Below are 15,063 nucleotides of genomic sequence, written 5' to 3' on the forward strand. Positions count from 1 at the left end.
TCTTGGCCACAATAATGCGTTCACTATGCTGTTTGTAGTAGCTAACCCGCACTCCTATTTTTTTATTCATTATTAAACCTACTCCTGCATTACCCCTATTTGATTTTGTATTTATAACCCTGTATTCACCTGACCAAAAGTCTTGTTCCTCCTGCCACCGAACTTCACTAATTCCCACTATATCTAACTTTAACCTATCCATTTCCCTTTTTAAATTTTCTAACCTACCTGCCCGATTAAGGGATCTGACATTCCACGCTCCGATCCGTAGAATGCCAGTTTTCTTTCTCCTGATAACGACATCCTCTTGAGTAGTCGCCGCCCGGAGATCCGAATGGGGGACTATTTTACCTCCAGAATATTTTACCCAAGAGGACGCCATCATCATTTAATCATACAGTAAAGCTGCATGTCCTCGGGAAAAATTATGGCTGTAGTTTTCCCTTGCTTTCAGCCGTTCGCAGTACCAGCACAGCAAGGCCGTTTTGGTTAATGTTACAAGGCCAGATCAGTCAATCATCCAGACTGTTGCCCCTGCAACTACTGAAAAGGCTGCTGCCCCTCTTCAGGAACCACATGTTTGTCTGGCCTCTCAACAGATACCCCTCCGTTGTGGTTGCACCTACGGTACGGCCATCTGTATCGCTGAGGCACGCAAGCCTCCCCACCAACGGCAAGGTCCATGGTTCATGGGGGAAGATTCTTATGTATGCTTTATTATAAACAAGGAAATTGAAACCAATATCACAGGGATTTAAGGAATCTCAAAAAAATAGCATGTCCTGTTTTGAAAATAGGCTAAACATATTCAATGGAAATCATTTATGTCTATGCACTAACATGCTCACATTTTAATTAGGAGGACAGTTGCAGAAGCTTAGAATGGATAGCAAATAGCATTACAAATTGATAAAGGGGGACTTCAATACTGAAGAATAATAAAATTAAATAATGATTCTTCAATAGAAAATGAAGACCATGATATGAGAATGTAGGCTTCTGCGGCCGGTGTCAAAGAACATGAAGTTTACTACTAAACATATTCCAGAAGGAATAGAACTTTTTTTGGCAAGGACCAAACTGAACTAAAAAAATTAATATCTTAATAAAAATAAAGGAATATGATTGTCCATACCATTTTCACATTCCAAGTTATTGACTTGAAAGATGAAGAGTAAAAAAATATATAAAACATTGGAAAGAAGTAAATTCATCAAAAGTCTACAAAATTCAAATGGCTCTAAGCACTATAGGACTTAACATCTGAGGTCATCAGTCCCCTAGACTTAGAACTACTTAAAGCTAACCAACCTAAGAACATCACATACATCCATGCCCAAGGCAGGATTCGAACCTGCGACCGTAGCAGCAGCACAGTTCCAGACTTAAGTGGCTAGAACCCCTCGGCCACAGCGGCCAGCAAAAGTCAACATATCTTAATTCTAAACTTTGAATGCTTGTATCAAAAGAAAATTCACTTGAGGAAACTGAAAAATTTCTAGCAGGCATAATGACTGGTGAGTACTTTAAAGAGGTATGTTTTAAAGTACACTGTAAAATCAATTAGACCCGTACTATTAGGTCCAAAACGTAGGCTGCCTTCCAAAACTTAGTGGGATTCTGAAAACTGTTTTAATCACCCAAGCAGGCTTCTAATATCAATAATCTGAGTTCAGATTTTTGAGTGGAGCTTCAGCCACAATGAAAAGAAAACCACCAACATTCCAGATTTTTTATGCCCCCACCCCCAAATTCCTCCAAAACTATGGGTAAAATCAAAAAAGCCAATGTTACCAAAAATGTAGAGCATCAAATTCTGCGTTGACTGAGTACCAGAATTTTGCCATTTGGTTGCATTTTCCTGCAAGAAAGCTACATCACAAACCAATAATTTTTTACACTTTTTTTGAAAAAAAGAAAAAATAAAGAAAGAGTATTATTTCATAACTATGAAATGTGCAACTGTGTTTCAAAAAGTCAAAGAGACACAATGTAGACAGTAAATAAATACTGCTATTATGAAATAGTATTTAAATCATGCAGTAAATGATCTACATTAATTTCTCTCTTTCCATTGTATGGTTTTTTCCAGTGTTCATTCTTATTTGTTTGCTTATCTGTTTATTCATTCTCTGCTGTTTGTTGCTTACTAATTGTCAGAAACATATGTTTTTGCTAGGGCGTGTTTTGTTGATGCCTCTACCAGGCATCACTCATCACTGATCATTGGTTGGTTACATTTGTCAGTGAAAGTCATGTTTTAGTGTTTTATTTGCAGTGAAAGTGGAGACAGTAGATGTCATCTCAGTGAAGGAGACAGGTATATGAATATTGATAGAGAGGAGAAGAGAGAAAGGATGGTAAACATGTTGGTTTGGTAAACTGTACCATTGTTGTTGTTCATGAAATGTGCAGGAAATTTTATTTAACTGACTGATATGCTTGACTGGACTGGAAAATGAGCCTCAAATTTATCTATTGTCATTTTAAACATTTGACTTTAAAACAAACTGTTTATTTTGTGGTGAAGATTGATCACAGGAGTACATGAAAAAAAAAAGAGACAAAGAAAACAATGCTGAAAAGAAATGTTGTTCATCACACAATAACAAAGACATTTCAACATTGTTAATGTAAATAGTGACAAAATGGAATGATGACTAGGCAACTAATGTCAATTTCAAGTTGGGCACAATGAAGATCCTATCTTAGGTAACATGGTAATTGTGCAAAAAGATTTTTCATATCTGATCTTGCTGTTCATAATACTGCTGGATGACCAAAAGATGACAAGGTATCAGCCTTTGTGAATTTCATTTGTGAGCATTTTGAAGCAAATGGGGATGAGGATCAGTTTCCACTTCAAAATGTTCTGAAGTATTATAATGGATACACCTAAACAATTGGAGCAGTACAAAAACAGCTATTTGAAAAATATGGTGAAGACTTGTTATTCACTTGAAAAATAAATCAACACAAAAAAACCATACTATGCTTTTGAAACACAGGCTAGTCCATCATACTTGACATGTGATATGAGGCAAGAGGGAAGACAAACAAAAAGAATGTATCAGAATTTTTGAAACTGCAACAGCCATAATATTGGAGGACATCAGAGCATGAGCTTATGAAGTTGAGACATATTTCCCTTCAGTCAAATTCTTGGATAAAGTTAAAAGTGACATTCCAGAATCACTGAAACTATTTCTTACCGGGGTCATGTGTCCAGAAAAGGAAGGAGACCATTCAACACTAAGGAGAAAAATTAGCCTCCTTGTGCATGCAGGTATTTCAGCTGCAAGGCTGAGATCCTTTGTTTCTAATATACAGCTAGATCTTTCGGAAATGATATGCCAAAAATATGGATAAAGGGATCTCATAGTCATGTTATCAGCCTGTGGATTCTGCAGTTCCTAAAATGATATAAGTTTGAAGTACCTAGTATGCAAAAAGCTATAAGAATTTCTCAAGACAACTATTATCAAGGTTGTGTTTGACAATGTGGTTGTAAATATTGATACCACTGAAGGAATAAACACTTTTCACACTACGGGTGGCATTTGATGTGTAACACCAAAGTCATCAATTTGTGCTGGAGTGCTGGTCCCATAACTGACAAACATTTCTCCACCAACTGCCTCAGAAAAATTTGCAACTATGCCTTAAGTTCAATTTCAGAGAAAAGACAGAGGACTGTTGAAAATATTGATATCTGGTATTAATAGTAAATGCTTCCAAACTAAAGCACAACTGTCAAATGATGAGCTGCTGAAATGGAAAGCAGTGACCAACATTCCAAGTTGGAAGGGATTTATGGAAGCAGTACACTCACATATAGTGCCTGCCATTTGTGAATTCCCTTCTCTCACCATATGATACTATACATGCTGCACTTTTGGCTGCAGCACAAAAATGCAAGGCACATAATGTGAAGATCTGCTTTGTGGCATCCAATGAACGGCGTTATAGAAGGGCTAGAGACACTGTCGCTTCCTTCATCCTAACACTGAGTTGGGATCTATCATTGTCTGCCTTGGAGGTTTTCATTTATTAATGTCTTTCATAGGAGCTATAGGATATATTATGGATGAAAGTGGGTTGCAGGAAGTGTTCAGTATCATCTGCAGAGTCGTATCTGCAAAGGAGATTATAACAGGACATGCCTACTTAAGAACTTTGCGGGATGCCTACTTAAGAGCTTTGCGGGATCAAATGTTTACACACCGGAGTTTGGTCCACATTATTTCATCAAAGCTCAGTCTAATGAAGGAAGAGCATTCAGCAGTGAAAACTATCCTTAATGACTAGGACACCAACAGTACGAATGTAGATTCATCATTGATTACAGCAATGTTCGAAATATTTTCTCAAAATGTTGAAGAAGCTGCTAACAATGGGGGTACAGTATGATTGTGGGTGCAGCACTGTAAAGAAATTTGTGAGAGTTGAGCACGGTGGAGATTGGGAATTACATTTGCATTGTATTAAGGACATATTTCCCTATTTTCATGCCAGTGGTTACTACTTTTAAGCAAAATCATGTTATTTATACTCACAAGGCATGACTGAATTGGAAACAAAACTTACTGGATAAGAATATGAGCTTTTTGTAACAAAGGGATGGTTCACCATAAGAATGCCAGAAAAAATGTTGGGCAGGAGTTTGGCCTGACAAGACAGCTGAACAAATATGAATACATACAATGAAGAGTAGTGGTGGATTTATACAGGATTGGCAGACAGCACTCTACCCAGATGGATTGCTTTGATGCCTATAGCTGTTGACACCATTGACCAAGCTGAAAACTATTGCAGTGTTTCATTTGCAACAACTGAGCAACATGTGGATGCCAGAAATTCAAGAATACAAAGAGATGAAGCAGAGGTCCAAAATTTGTACGACTGGTTTTTTGTCACAAGATCCTTTTCCTGTTTATTAGTGTGTAATGTCTATTAGCACTGGGATAACAGGTGATGAAAAGATCAATTCCCACAAAGGTGATGAAAATGGCAATTTGTGCAATCCAAAAATTATTGGCAGCAGCTCTGATAATTTGAAATTTTGAATAAGAACTCAAATCCTACCTCCACAGTGGATGAAATCTAACATCACAATGAAGGACAAGGTCATTCCCACCAACTCTGAAATGATTCTTTGTAGAATCACATTCCACAAAAAAAGTGCAATGAACAGCTTCAGTATTATTTTGAGTAAGAGTTGTCCCCATATATTCTACCTATATTTGACAATGCAGGGATGTGAAAGACACAAAAAGCTGTATTTTACAAGTTGTTTGATGCCTTTAAAGACCCAACTCACTTCAAAAAGAAAGATTTCATTGTAGTTGGAGAATTTCTATTGCATGGAGTAGCATGGGAGACAAGATAACTACTTTCTTCCATAATTTCAAAGTATGTAGATTACATCAAGTGTCAGTATGGCAGAAAAGTCATTACTGTGTTTCATGGATACCCTGATGGGACAACTTGAGCACGAAATCACCTGAGCGGTTGTACAGGGCCATCTTCTCATCACAAACAGTCACATTTAATGTAACAACATCAGTATCTTAGGGAATAGATTTGCTTCTATCGAACAAATAAAATAAACAGCACCTCATTTCTTTACTGAATGTATAACTTGAGAGTAAGCACTTCCATATTATGCACGTTGCTGAGGATGCCGTAATTGTAGCTTCTGCAGTTGACATTGTTCAGTACTCTGACGTGTTTTAGTTTGTGGACATCGACCTTTTTGCGATGCTGACCACTTCATCCCCAACATCCCAACATTTTTCTGCTAAAGTCGGTGAAAGGCAAACGACGCAATAGTTTACAGTCTCCTAAATCTCGAGCTGTCTCGAGTATCGAAAGTCAATATTCTGTACCTACATGCCTCAAGTGGGTGCAATGCGATTCCTTCATTTTTCCACAAAGAAAAACAAATTCCTGAAGGCACTGGAGATGAAAAACACCTGACTGAAAGCAGCAGAGATATTCAGCAATTCCAGTACTGCTGCTGATTAGACTGACGCTGCTGGACAGAGGTTCAGAGCAGTCTTGCTGGGAAGTTGAAACACCACCACCACCCACCAACAGGATTTCCTTCCAGCAAGCCAGGTAGGAACTTTGTGAACGATATGCCTCCATTGGTCTCTGTCCTGGTATAGCTTTTCCCTCTCCACTACATCCCATGTTACTCCTCTCCTCTTGAGATCTTCCTTAACCTGGTCTGTCCATCTCTTTCTAGGCCGCCCAATTGGTCTTATTCCCGGTACCTCCATCTCCAAATACTGGCACGGAGTTCGAGTCGGGTGCATTCGCTTCATGTGAACGAACCACTTCGACCTCAAAGCATTCATTTTCTCCTCTGTAGTCAATGTCACCTGCAGGTATCTCCTTACATAATCATTCCTGGCTCTGTCTCTCCTAGTTTTTTGTAGAGCTGACCTAAGGAACTTCATTTCCAATGCTTGTATTTGACTCTCTTCTCTCTTATTTATGACACAGGCCTCTTAGACTATACATCACGATTGGCACGAGAAAAGTTTTATACATGGTCTGTCTGGCTCTTTGAGGGATCTATTGTTCCCCTATTACTCCTTAACCCATGCTGTTGTTCCTCTAATTGGTGTTCTGGAATTTTCCACAATATTTTTTGTATGACCTTTTCCATTATCTTAAGGCAGTGTGATTCCTCAGTAGTTGGTGCATTTCTTTCTACTACCTTTCTTGAACAATGGTATTATAATTCCTTTTTTCAATTCATCTGGCACTTTGTTTTCTTTCCATATCACCCCAGCACCCGGTGTAACCATTGTATTCCGTGGATTCCTGTGGCTTTAATCATATCCACTGTCAGCTCATCTACTCCAGCTGCCTTCCCACTTTTCATCTGTTTCATGGAATTCTCGGTTTCTAACGAAGAGATTGGATCCTGCTCTTCCTATAATTCAATGACTTCAGTGTCACTTTCTTGCACACCTTCCCCATTCAGTAAGATTTTGAAATAATTCTTCATCTTCTCCGATACCTTCCATGCCCCTGATAAATCCCCATCCTGTGTTTCAATCGCTTTTATGTCTTCTCTATCAGATCTTTTACTTTTCAATAACCCATACAGCAGTTTTTGGTTCCCTTTGCTACCCTGCTCTAGTTTCTGGGCAAATATTTCCCAACTCTTCTCCTTTTCTTCTCTCACAATTCTCTTTGCTTAGAGTTTCTTGTGTCGGTATTCCTTCTCCAGTGTTGTCACCTTGTGTTCATCTTTTGGTACCAGCCCCTGGTTCTGATTTATTTTTTCAAACTCCATGGTTTTATTTGCCTTATTAAGTTTTTTAATTGCATCTTTTACTCTATCGTTCCACCAACTGGTTTCCTGGTCTTTCACTTTACCCTTTGTTTTGCCGCATATCTGCAGAGCTGTTAGCTATTGATGTTTTAAATAGGTTCCACTCTTCCTCTACTCTACCCCTTTCAGTTTTTGGCAATTTTTGTGCTACTAGATTTTGGAAACTTTTCTTATTTTCTTCTTCTTTCAACTTCCACTCCTTAATTTTTGGCATTCTTTGTACAGCATTCAAACTTTTCATCTTATAATTTAGATCGGCTACTAGTAACCTGTCAAGTGCTCACTTGGTATGACTTTAGTCTCCCTTACTTTTCCTCATTGCCATCCTTGCTGGTTGAGCAAGGAGTGGAAACAAAATATATAAACATATTGTGCAACATTTATGACACGTCTGTAGCATCTATCAACATTAGAAAAAACAAGTGCGAATTTCCCATTGGAAAAGGAATAAAGCAGGGCGATCCTATATCCCTGAAGTTATTTATAGCAGTTCTTGAGATGGCTATGTCCAAAATTATTTGGAACAACAGAGGAATAAGGATAAATGGCAAAAGGCTCACCAACCTCAGATTTGCTGATGATATAGTTGTCCTGGCTAACAGTAAGATGGAAATGCAGTCCTCTATAAAAGGCTTAACAGATCGTTGTCAGGAAGAAGGACTTAAAATAAATTACTCTAAAACTAAGGTTATGCATAATCAGTGGGTAGCTGCAGGACAAGTAACACTGAACGGCAACATCCTCACCAATGTTACAGAACATGTTTATCTGGGGCAAATAATTGTCACAAAAGGGGATTTGAAACCTGAAATTCTTCATCGAATTAAACTGGGTTGGAGGGCTTACGGAAGGAATGCAACAGTTTTCAAATCTAACATGCCAGTCTACTTAAAGAAGACAGTTTTTGATCAATGTGTCCTACCGGTTTTAATGTATGGGTGTAAAACTTGGACTTTAAATGAATTTTTCAAAAAGAAACTTAGAACTGCTCAGAGAGCTATGGAAAGGTCAATGTTAAGACTCACTCAGAAAGATCAACAGAAAAGCGAAGACATTCAAGCAATAACAGGAGTAAAAGATATTCTATAACGAGTTAAGCCTCTAAAATGGCAGTGGGCAGGACATATAGCAAGAACGAAGTATGGAAGGTGGACAAAAATCAGTTTTACAGTGGAGTCCCAAAGAAAAATGAAGATCACCAGGGAGACAACCTGATCACTGGGATAAGGAGCTCAGGAAAGTTGCGGGCTTCAACTGGCAGAAGACAGCAGCAGACAGAGATGCATGGAAAAACCTCTTAAAATGTATTTAATAACTTAAAGAGGCTACATCTTGTATAGATTGAATTAGATGAACAACAAATAAATAAATAAATAAAATTTTGCTCCAATTAATTTGTTTGTTAATACAGGGTATTTATAAATGAATATTAAGGTTTTAACGCTTCACAACATTTATTACATTAAACTTACAGTTACAAATGATATGTTAGTTGAAAGAGCAATTCACACAGCTTTACCAAGAAGCTTATAAATGTTCAATGTGAGCACCATTTGGAACATGGCACACATCAAGTTAATAGCCGAGTTCTACTGGATAGGCCGCAAGGGGCCCAATGACAGGGGTTGCTTTGCATGGCCTCCATGTTCACCCGACCTAACGCCATGCGATTTTTCCCTTTGGGACTTCATCATGCCTCCGCTACCAGCAGACATCCCTGAATTAAGAAACCAGATTGAAGCAGCTGTTGCTACAATCACTGAAGACACACTTAACATTTGGGAAGAACTTGGCTATAGACTTTGTGTGTGCCGTGTGACAAATGGTGCTCACATTGAACATTTATAAGGTTCTTGGTAAAACTGTTTTGAGTTGCTCTTTCATTTGACATATCATTTACAACTGTAAGTTTAATATAATAAATATTATAAAGCATTAAAATCCCAATACTCGTTTATAGTCTGTAACTGTCAGATTTGCCATCTCAGCCATATCTAGTAATCTTATGGCTACCTTGTTTCTTGAAGAATGTATTCTTCACTAAAAGATGATTCCTTATGCACAGATTTAGAATTTATTAACCCTCAATATTTCATCTTCCGTATCCAAAAGTGCCCATCACCTCCTCATATCCATTTCTATCCGTGCCAATCTGAGCATTCAGATCCCCAATTATCATAAAGTTATCTTCTCTTACTTAGTCTTCCAGTTCTTCAAGGAATTTCGTTTTTTCTTCCTCACTGCACCCTTGCTGAGGTGTGTACACTTTGAGTATGGTAAAACTATTTTTTTCCCCAAGTTCACACTTGCTCTAATTATCCTTTCACTTACAAAGTTCACATCTGTAACTGGGTCAAGGTCTTTGTGAAACACAAACCCCACTCCATTTTCTGCCTCTTTATTCTAACCCTACCAGTATAACTTGGTCTCACTCAATCCAAGGATATGAATCTTTCTTCTCTCCATCATGTCTACAATCTCTTCAGTCTTTCCTGTCACGATTATTACATTTAATGTTCCCACTCTCAACTTGCTTTTGTCTTTTTTGGGTTCTAGTTTCCTGTTCTTGTTTAGTGTATCTACTTGCATTCCTCAGTTTTTCTTCAGGCTGTGAAGAGCTGTCATTCGTTCCAGGAGAACAAGAAGTGCTGTCTACATTAGGTATTTTTAATCCGAGGCTCGTTCTTTGGTTAAAAGCAATAACAACTTTTTCTCATCTGCTGGTCTGCTGAGCCTAACACATCTGAGGATTTTCTTTCGGGGTTTACTCCCTCAGCCTTTGAAGATCCCTCTTCACCACAAGGCAGTGATTCCACTCCTCATTTGCCCTTAGGAAGGAAAGGGTGCCTCCTCCGCCAACTGCGCCATACCAAAGATGTTCTTCTCTGCCGTAGCTGTCGTTAAGGACTTCGCCATATCCCCGGCAATGGTTTGTTAATGGTAAGGAAAAAGGAGAGGTTTAGGATCGGATAGGTGATAAGCTAATGATAGGTCATTGTGGGACACACTTCATCTGGCTCTTCCCCTTTGGCCTGTCCGGCATGGGTGACCCTGCTGGTAGCTACACTACCGCTGGCATAGCACTCTGGATTCAGAGCACGCAAACCTCCTCGCCTGCATGGATAGTGCTATGTTAAGGCGGTGTCCCCTGAATTGAAACAAAGCCATTAAATGTGCTTTGCTATCACATCTTTGAAAAATGTATATCAAAGGCAACATTCAATCTTACTACTCAACAGCATTCTCTGAGAATATATTTTCAAGAGCAAGCTTAGAAAAACAACCCACTAAATCCGGTGCAATGGGGTTGGAAAGTTTCAAAATTTGCCCTCTTTCTAGTTCTCACTACTAATGAAGCACCATTTTTAGAACTGTTGAAAAATGTTTACTGCACATGCGGCACAGGGTCACACGGAGGTTGTTCCTACGGGAAAAATGGCATTAAATACACCACCTTTAGCAAACCGTGCAAAGGCTAATCCTGCACCAGTGCCCCAACTGATATCCCTAATACTGGCGTTGATGACAGTGGCACAGATAATGGCATTTTGGAAGCAGGAACTGGAGATTTCACCACAGATATGAATATAGAAGTAATGGAAGAATTGGGATTAATGTTATGTGGGCCCTCATCCTCCAAGTATGTAATGAAATAATACTGTAAAATTAAGGAAAACAGACTGTAGACAGCTAAACATTAATCTTTCACTGTAAGTAAAGATGCTGTGTTTTATTGTATTACTTAAACACAATATTATATAATCATATGTAACTCAGTTCATAGTTAACTGAATTAAGTTCTTTGTTCCTAATAAAACAATAATAAACTAAATATAATTATTTTCACTAATACTATTTGAAACACTTTTTTTTGTCCTTTAAATATTATTATTCTGCTAATTTCATATTTTTCAAAACTATGACCTGGATAATGTATAGATAAGAGATTATGTACCCCATAGCAAAAATAAAAAAGTCAAGACTGGAAAAATCCATTGAATTGAAAGTAGAACACTGATGTTTGTTTCTAATCATGTAATTTATATTTAAATAATGGCAATATTTACTTACCACCTATGTTTTTTGTCACTTCCCTTGACTTCATGAAAACACAATTTGATGCTCTACAACCTTACTCCCATAAAATTTCATGTCAAATTCTTCTGTTTCCAGATGCTGCATGTTTTATAGTGACAGAATATGTCTTTTGAAAAGAATAAGAAACTGCCGTATTCTAATGTAGTTTTTCTATAGGAAAATTTAAAGAAATACCAAAGTTTTGGTACTCAATCAATGAAGAATTTAATGCTCTACACTTTTGGTAATTTTGGCTATTCTGATTAAATGATAAGTTTCAGTGGAATTAAAAACACAGAATTATGCTGATTTTCTTTTCACCATGGCTGAAACTCCACTCAAAAATAACATCAAACCCAAATCCCAAATTACTTATATTAGAGGTTTACTTGAGTGATTAAAACAGTATCCAGTATTCCACTAATTTTAGGAAAGCAGAACTCTAACTTTCTTGGTCTAGCAGGGCAGATGATTACAATTACTGGATGATCAGCTGATCAGCAAAAAAAATAAATAAATGGAAAAGCAAAAATGAAGTGGATTGTTTTTGGTAAACTGTGTAAGAGTTTTCAAAATTAAGCTTAAAAACTGTCTGAACCAGAAAGTTCAGAATTAGTATTGTTGTTGAAACTTCCTGGCAGATTCATTCTAGTATTGTTGTTGTTGTCGATGATGATGATGATGATGAGCTGCTTAGTGTGAAGACTGCTTTGATGCTGTTCTTCATGCCAGTCTATCCTGGATAAGCCTCTTCATCACTGTGTAGCTTTTGCAATTACATTCATTTGAACCTGTTTACTGCATAGAAGCCTTGGTCTCCCTCTATGATTATTACTCCCCCCCCCCCCCCCCCCCACACACACACACACACAAATACTTCCCTTAACTACCAAACTGACTTTTCCTTGATGCCTCAGGACCTCTTATTTTAGACAAGATATGCCATAAAATTCTTCTCTCCATGATTCAATTCAGCACATCTTCATTAGTTATTTGATCTATCCAGAATTTGTTTTTTATTACCAGTTTTGACTTATGGTAGTCACACACGGACTTTAAATTCGAAAACAATTCAAGCTGAAGGTTGCTCAGTGCAAATGGTGAGATGCATTTTATAATTATGAAGAGAGACAGAGAAATACAAATGGACCAAGGAACAGACTTCAGTGGAATATGCTGTTAACTGAATGGATGACAGATGTAAGTAGGAATTTCTCTGCTGGACTCCAAGAAATATGCAAGAGGCATGACAACATTCTAATGAAAATTGGGTAGATGACACTACAAATATGCAGAAACAACGTGGATGTGTCTAGTGCTGATTATAATGCATCAAAAAGTCTAGAGGCGGTCTCTTACCTAGCAGATGACTTCAAATGGTGGTAGCTGCTGAAGATGACATATGAGCTTTAAAACACAATACAAAGAACAAGAGAGACCAGTGTGTGGCATCTTCAAAATATGGCTTGAAAGTTGCAAGAAGAATGTAATATTTGATTACTACATGTTTGACTTCAATCGGTAAAGTATTTTGAGGTCATTATACCCTTGACAATTGTGTGTTCACATTACCCTCTGCTTTCATAAAAATAACCAGCCGTCCTTATATAATGCTTTTTAGTTCCTCCAAAATAGGGGTTAGAAAGGAACACTTTTTTCCTCCTTTCTTTTGTTTCAGACTCTGACAGAGGAAGAATGAGAGACTGATCATGGAAACATTCAGCACCATTCAATAACGCAAAATTGTGGAAAAAGAATTGTCATACTATAAACATGGAAGTACTTCATGCAACAACCAGTATAAACACTGGTGAAGAACCTTAACTGTTTTCACTGCTAGAACAGCCGATGTCGACTTCAGTTAATGAAACACGAAAATGGAGTTGGTTATATGACTGACTTGCCACTGTTTAATCTTTTGCTTCAGGTTGTCATTGTTTAATCTCTGATTGATATTACAATAACAGTGAATACAGTGAAAATATGTTTTTATTGAAAGAAAGGTTAGTGCAGATGCCAACAGACATACTTTAAACAAACAATGTGGTAAGTGCAAAAATTTAAATCTTTTTTGTACGCGGAGAAGTGTGTTATCTACTTACAACAATATTATGAAAAAGGATAGATTGCCATTCACCACAAGAAGAGACAATGAGTCGCAGAGAGGCATCATGAAAAGGCTGTTAAACATTTTAACTTTCGTCCAAAAGGCCTTCTTCTGATGCAGAAATTACACACACATTCACAAAAGCACAACTCCTACACACATGACTACTGTGTCTGGCTGCTATGGTTAGTCGGGCCACAGTTGGCAGGGGCAGTGGTCAAGGTCACCCATTTCCTAGGCCAGATGTGGCCCCCACTCCCCACTCCCCCCCCCCCCCCCCAGCTGTTAAGAAAATAAAAAAATATATGTAGTCAAGCATTTTGCTTTCAAGAAAATGACTTAAAAGTCGGTATTACGTAGGATTTTAACAGGATCAGAACGAACTTTTTTATGGCTCCTTACAAGACAACATTTGTCTCCTGGAATGCGAAAAACACTCCAAAACCCAAGTCTATGCCCCCCCCCCCCCCACACACACACACAAACACACTCCAGTAAAGTAACATATGGACACTATTGATAGTGATCATTTGTGAGAGCGTGTTGTGCCTGTGTGTGTGTGTGGTTTCCATGTCAGAAGAGATCAGATCCTTTTGGCTGAAACCTATTGACTGTAGACTTTTCTACAGGCTATGGTGAATATGATGTCCTTTTTTTAAAAAAAAATTCTAAGTGACTGTAAACTTCGATCGGAAGAAATAAATTAGTATATCAGTCTTTTCATTATGCCTGCCTGCAACTCAATGACTCCTCTCTATAGTGAGCAGCAATATATCCTTGTCATAATACTGTTATTGTTCCATCCTGGAATTTCATTGTGTTGTAAATCCAATTAAAACAGTCTCAATATCTGTGAGTTAGTTCCATTCAGTTTTACTAGACTCACAGTATCTGGTTTGAAAATGACCTTTTGTTTCAAAGGTGTTGATTTTTCTGGCAGTGGCCTATGAACACTTCACACATGAAACTACTATTGCTGACACGTCTACACCCTCTATGCCTGAAAGTGATGCAACTAATCTAACAAAAACAAAGGAATTAAATCCTGTGTCAAATGAAAAACATTTGCACAACATAACTGCATCTGAAACTGCTAGTCCTGATGGTTCATTGTTTCCAGCACTGAAAGACTTCAACTGGTAAGCTGTTAAACATGTTGGTCACATTCTTTTGAATGTTGTTCTCCAGAACCCCAAAATGACATCCTTTTAAGACATTTTTCAATGTTGAAAAAAGGAAATAGTTTCAAGAACTCTGATCAGGTAAACAGAGGGGCTGTGGAACAACAGGCCTGCCTTTGAGGTCAAAAATTCCATGATTGAAGTGGCCATGTGATGGGATGTTGTCATGATGCAGCATCCACTTGTCTGCAATGTCCGGCCTCACTCGATTCACCCTTTTCCTGAGCCTCTCAGTTTGATGTATGGTGATATATAGATCATTTATGGCAAAGAAATATTTAAATTCTGACTTATCTATACCTATGAACCTATTACCAGGCCACCCAGGAGACAATGTAAAGTACTTA

The 15,063-nt window shown here is 37.9% G+C and overlaps 1 protein-coding gene across 1 annotated transcript in view; it reads right to left on the reverse strand.

Moving 5' to 3' along the window:
- The window catches only part of LOC126253699 (dedicator of cytokinesis protein 1), a 443,179-nt gene that overhangs the window by 235,716 nt on the left and 192,400 nt on the right, over window positions 1–15,063 (reverse strand). The window lies entirely within an intron of this gene.

Source organism: Schistocerca nitens, chromosome 4, assembly GCF_023898315.1.
Source record: "Schistocerca nitens isolate TAMUIC-IGC-003100 chromosome 4, iqSchNite1.1, whole genome shotgun sequence".
Classification (NCBI taxonomy): domain Eukaryota; kingdom Metazoa; phylum Arthropoda; class Insecta; order Orthoptera; family Acrididae; genus Schistocerca; species Schistocerca nitens.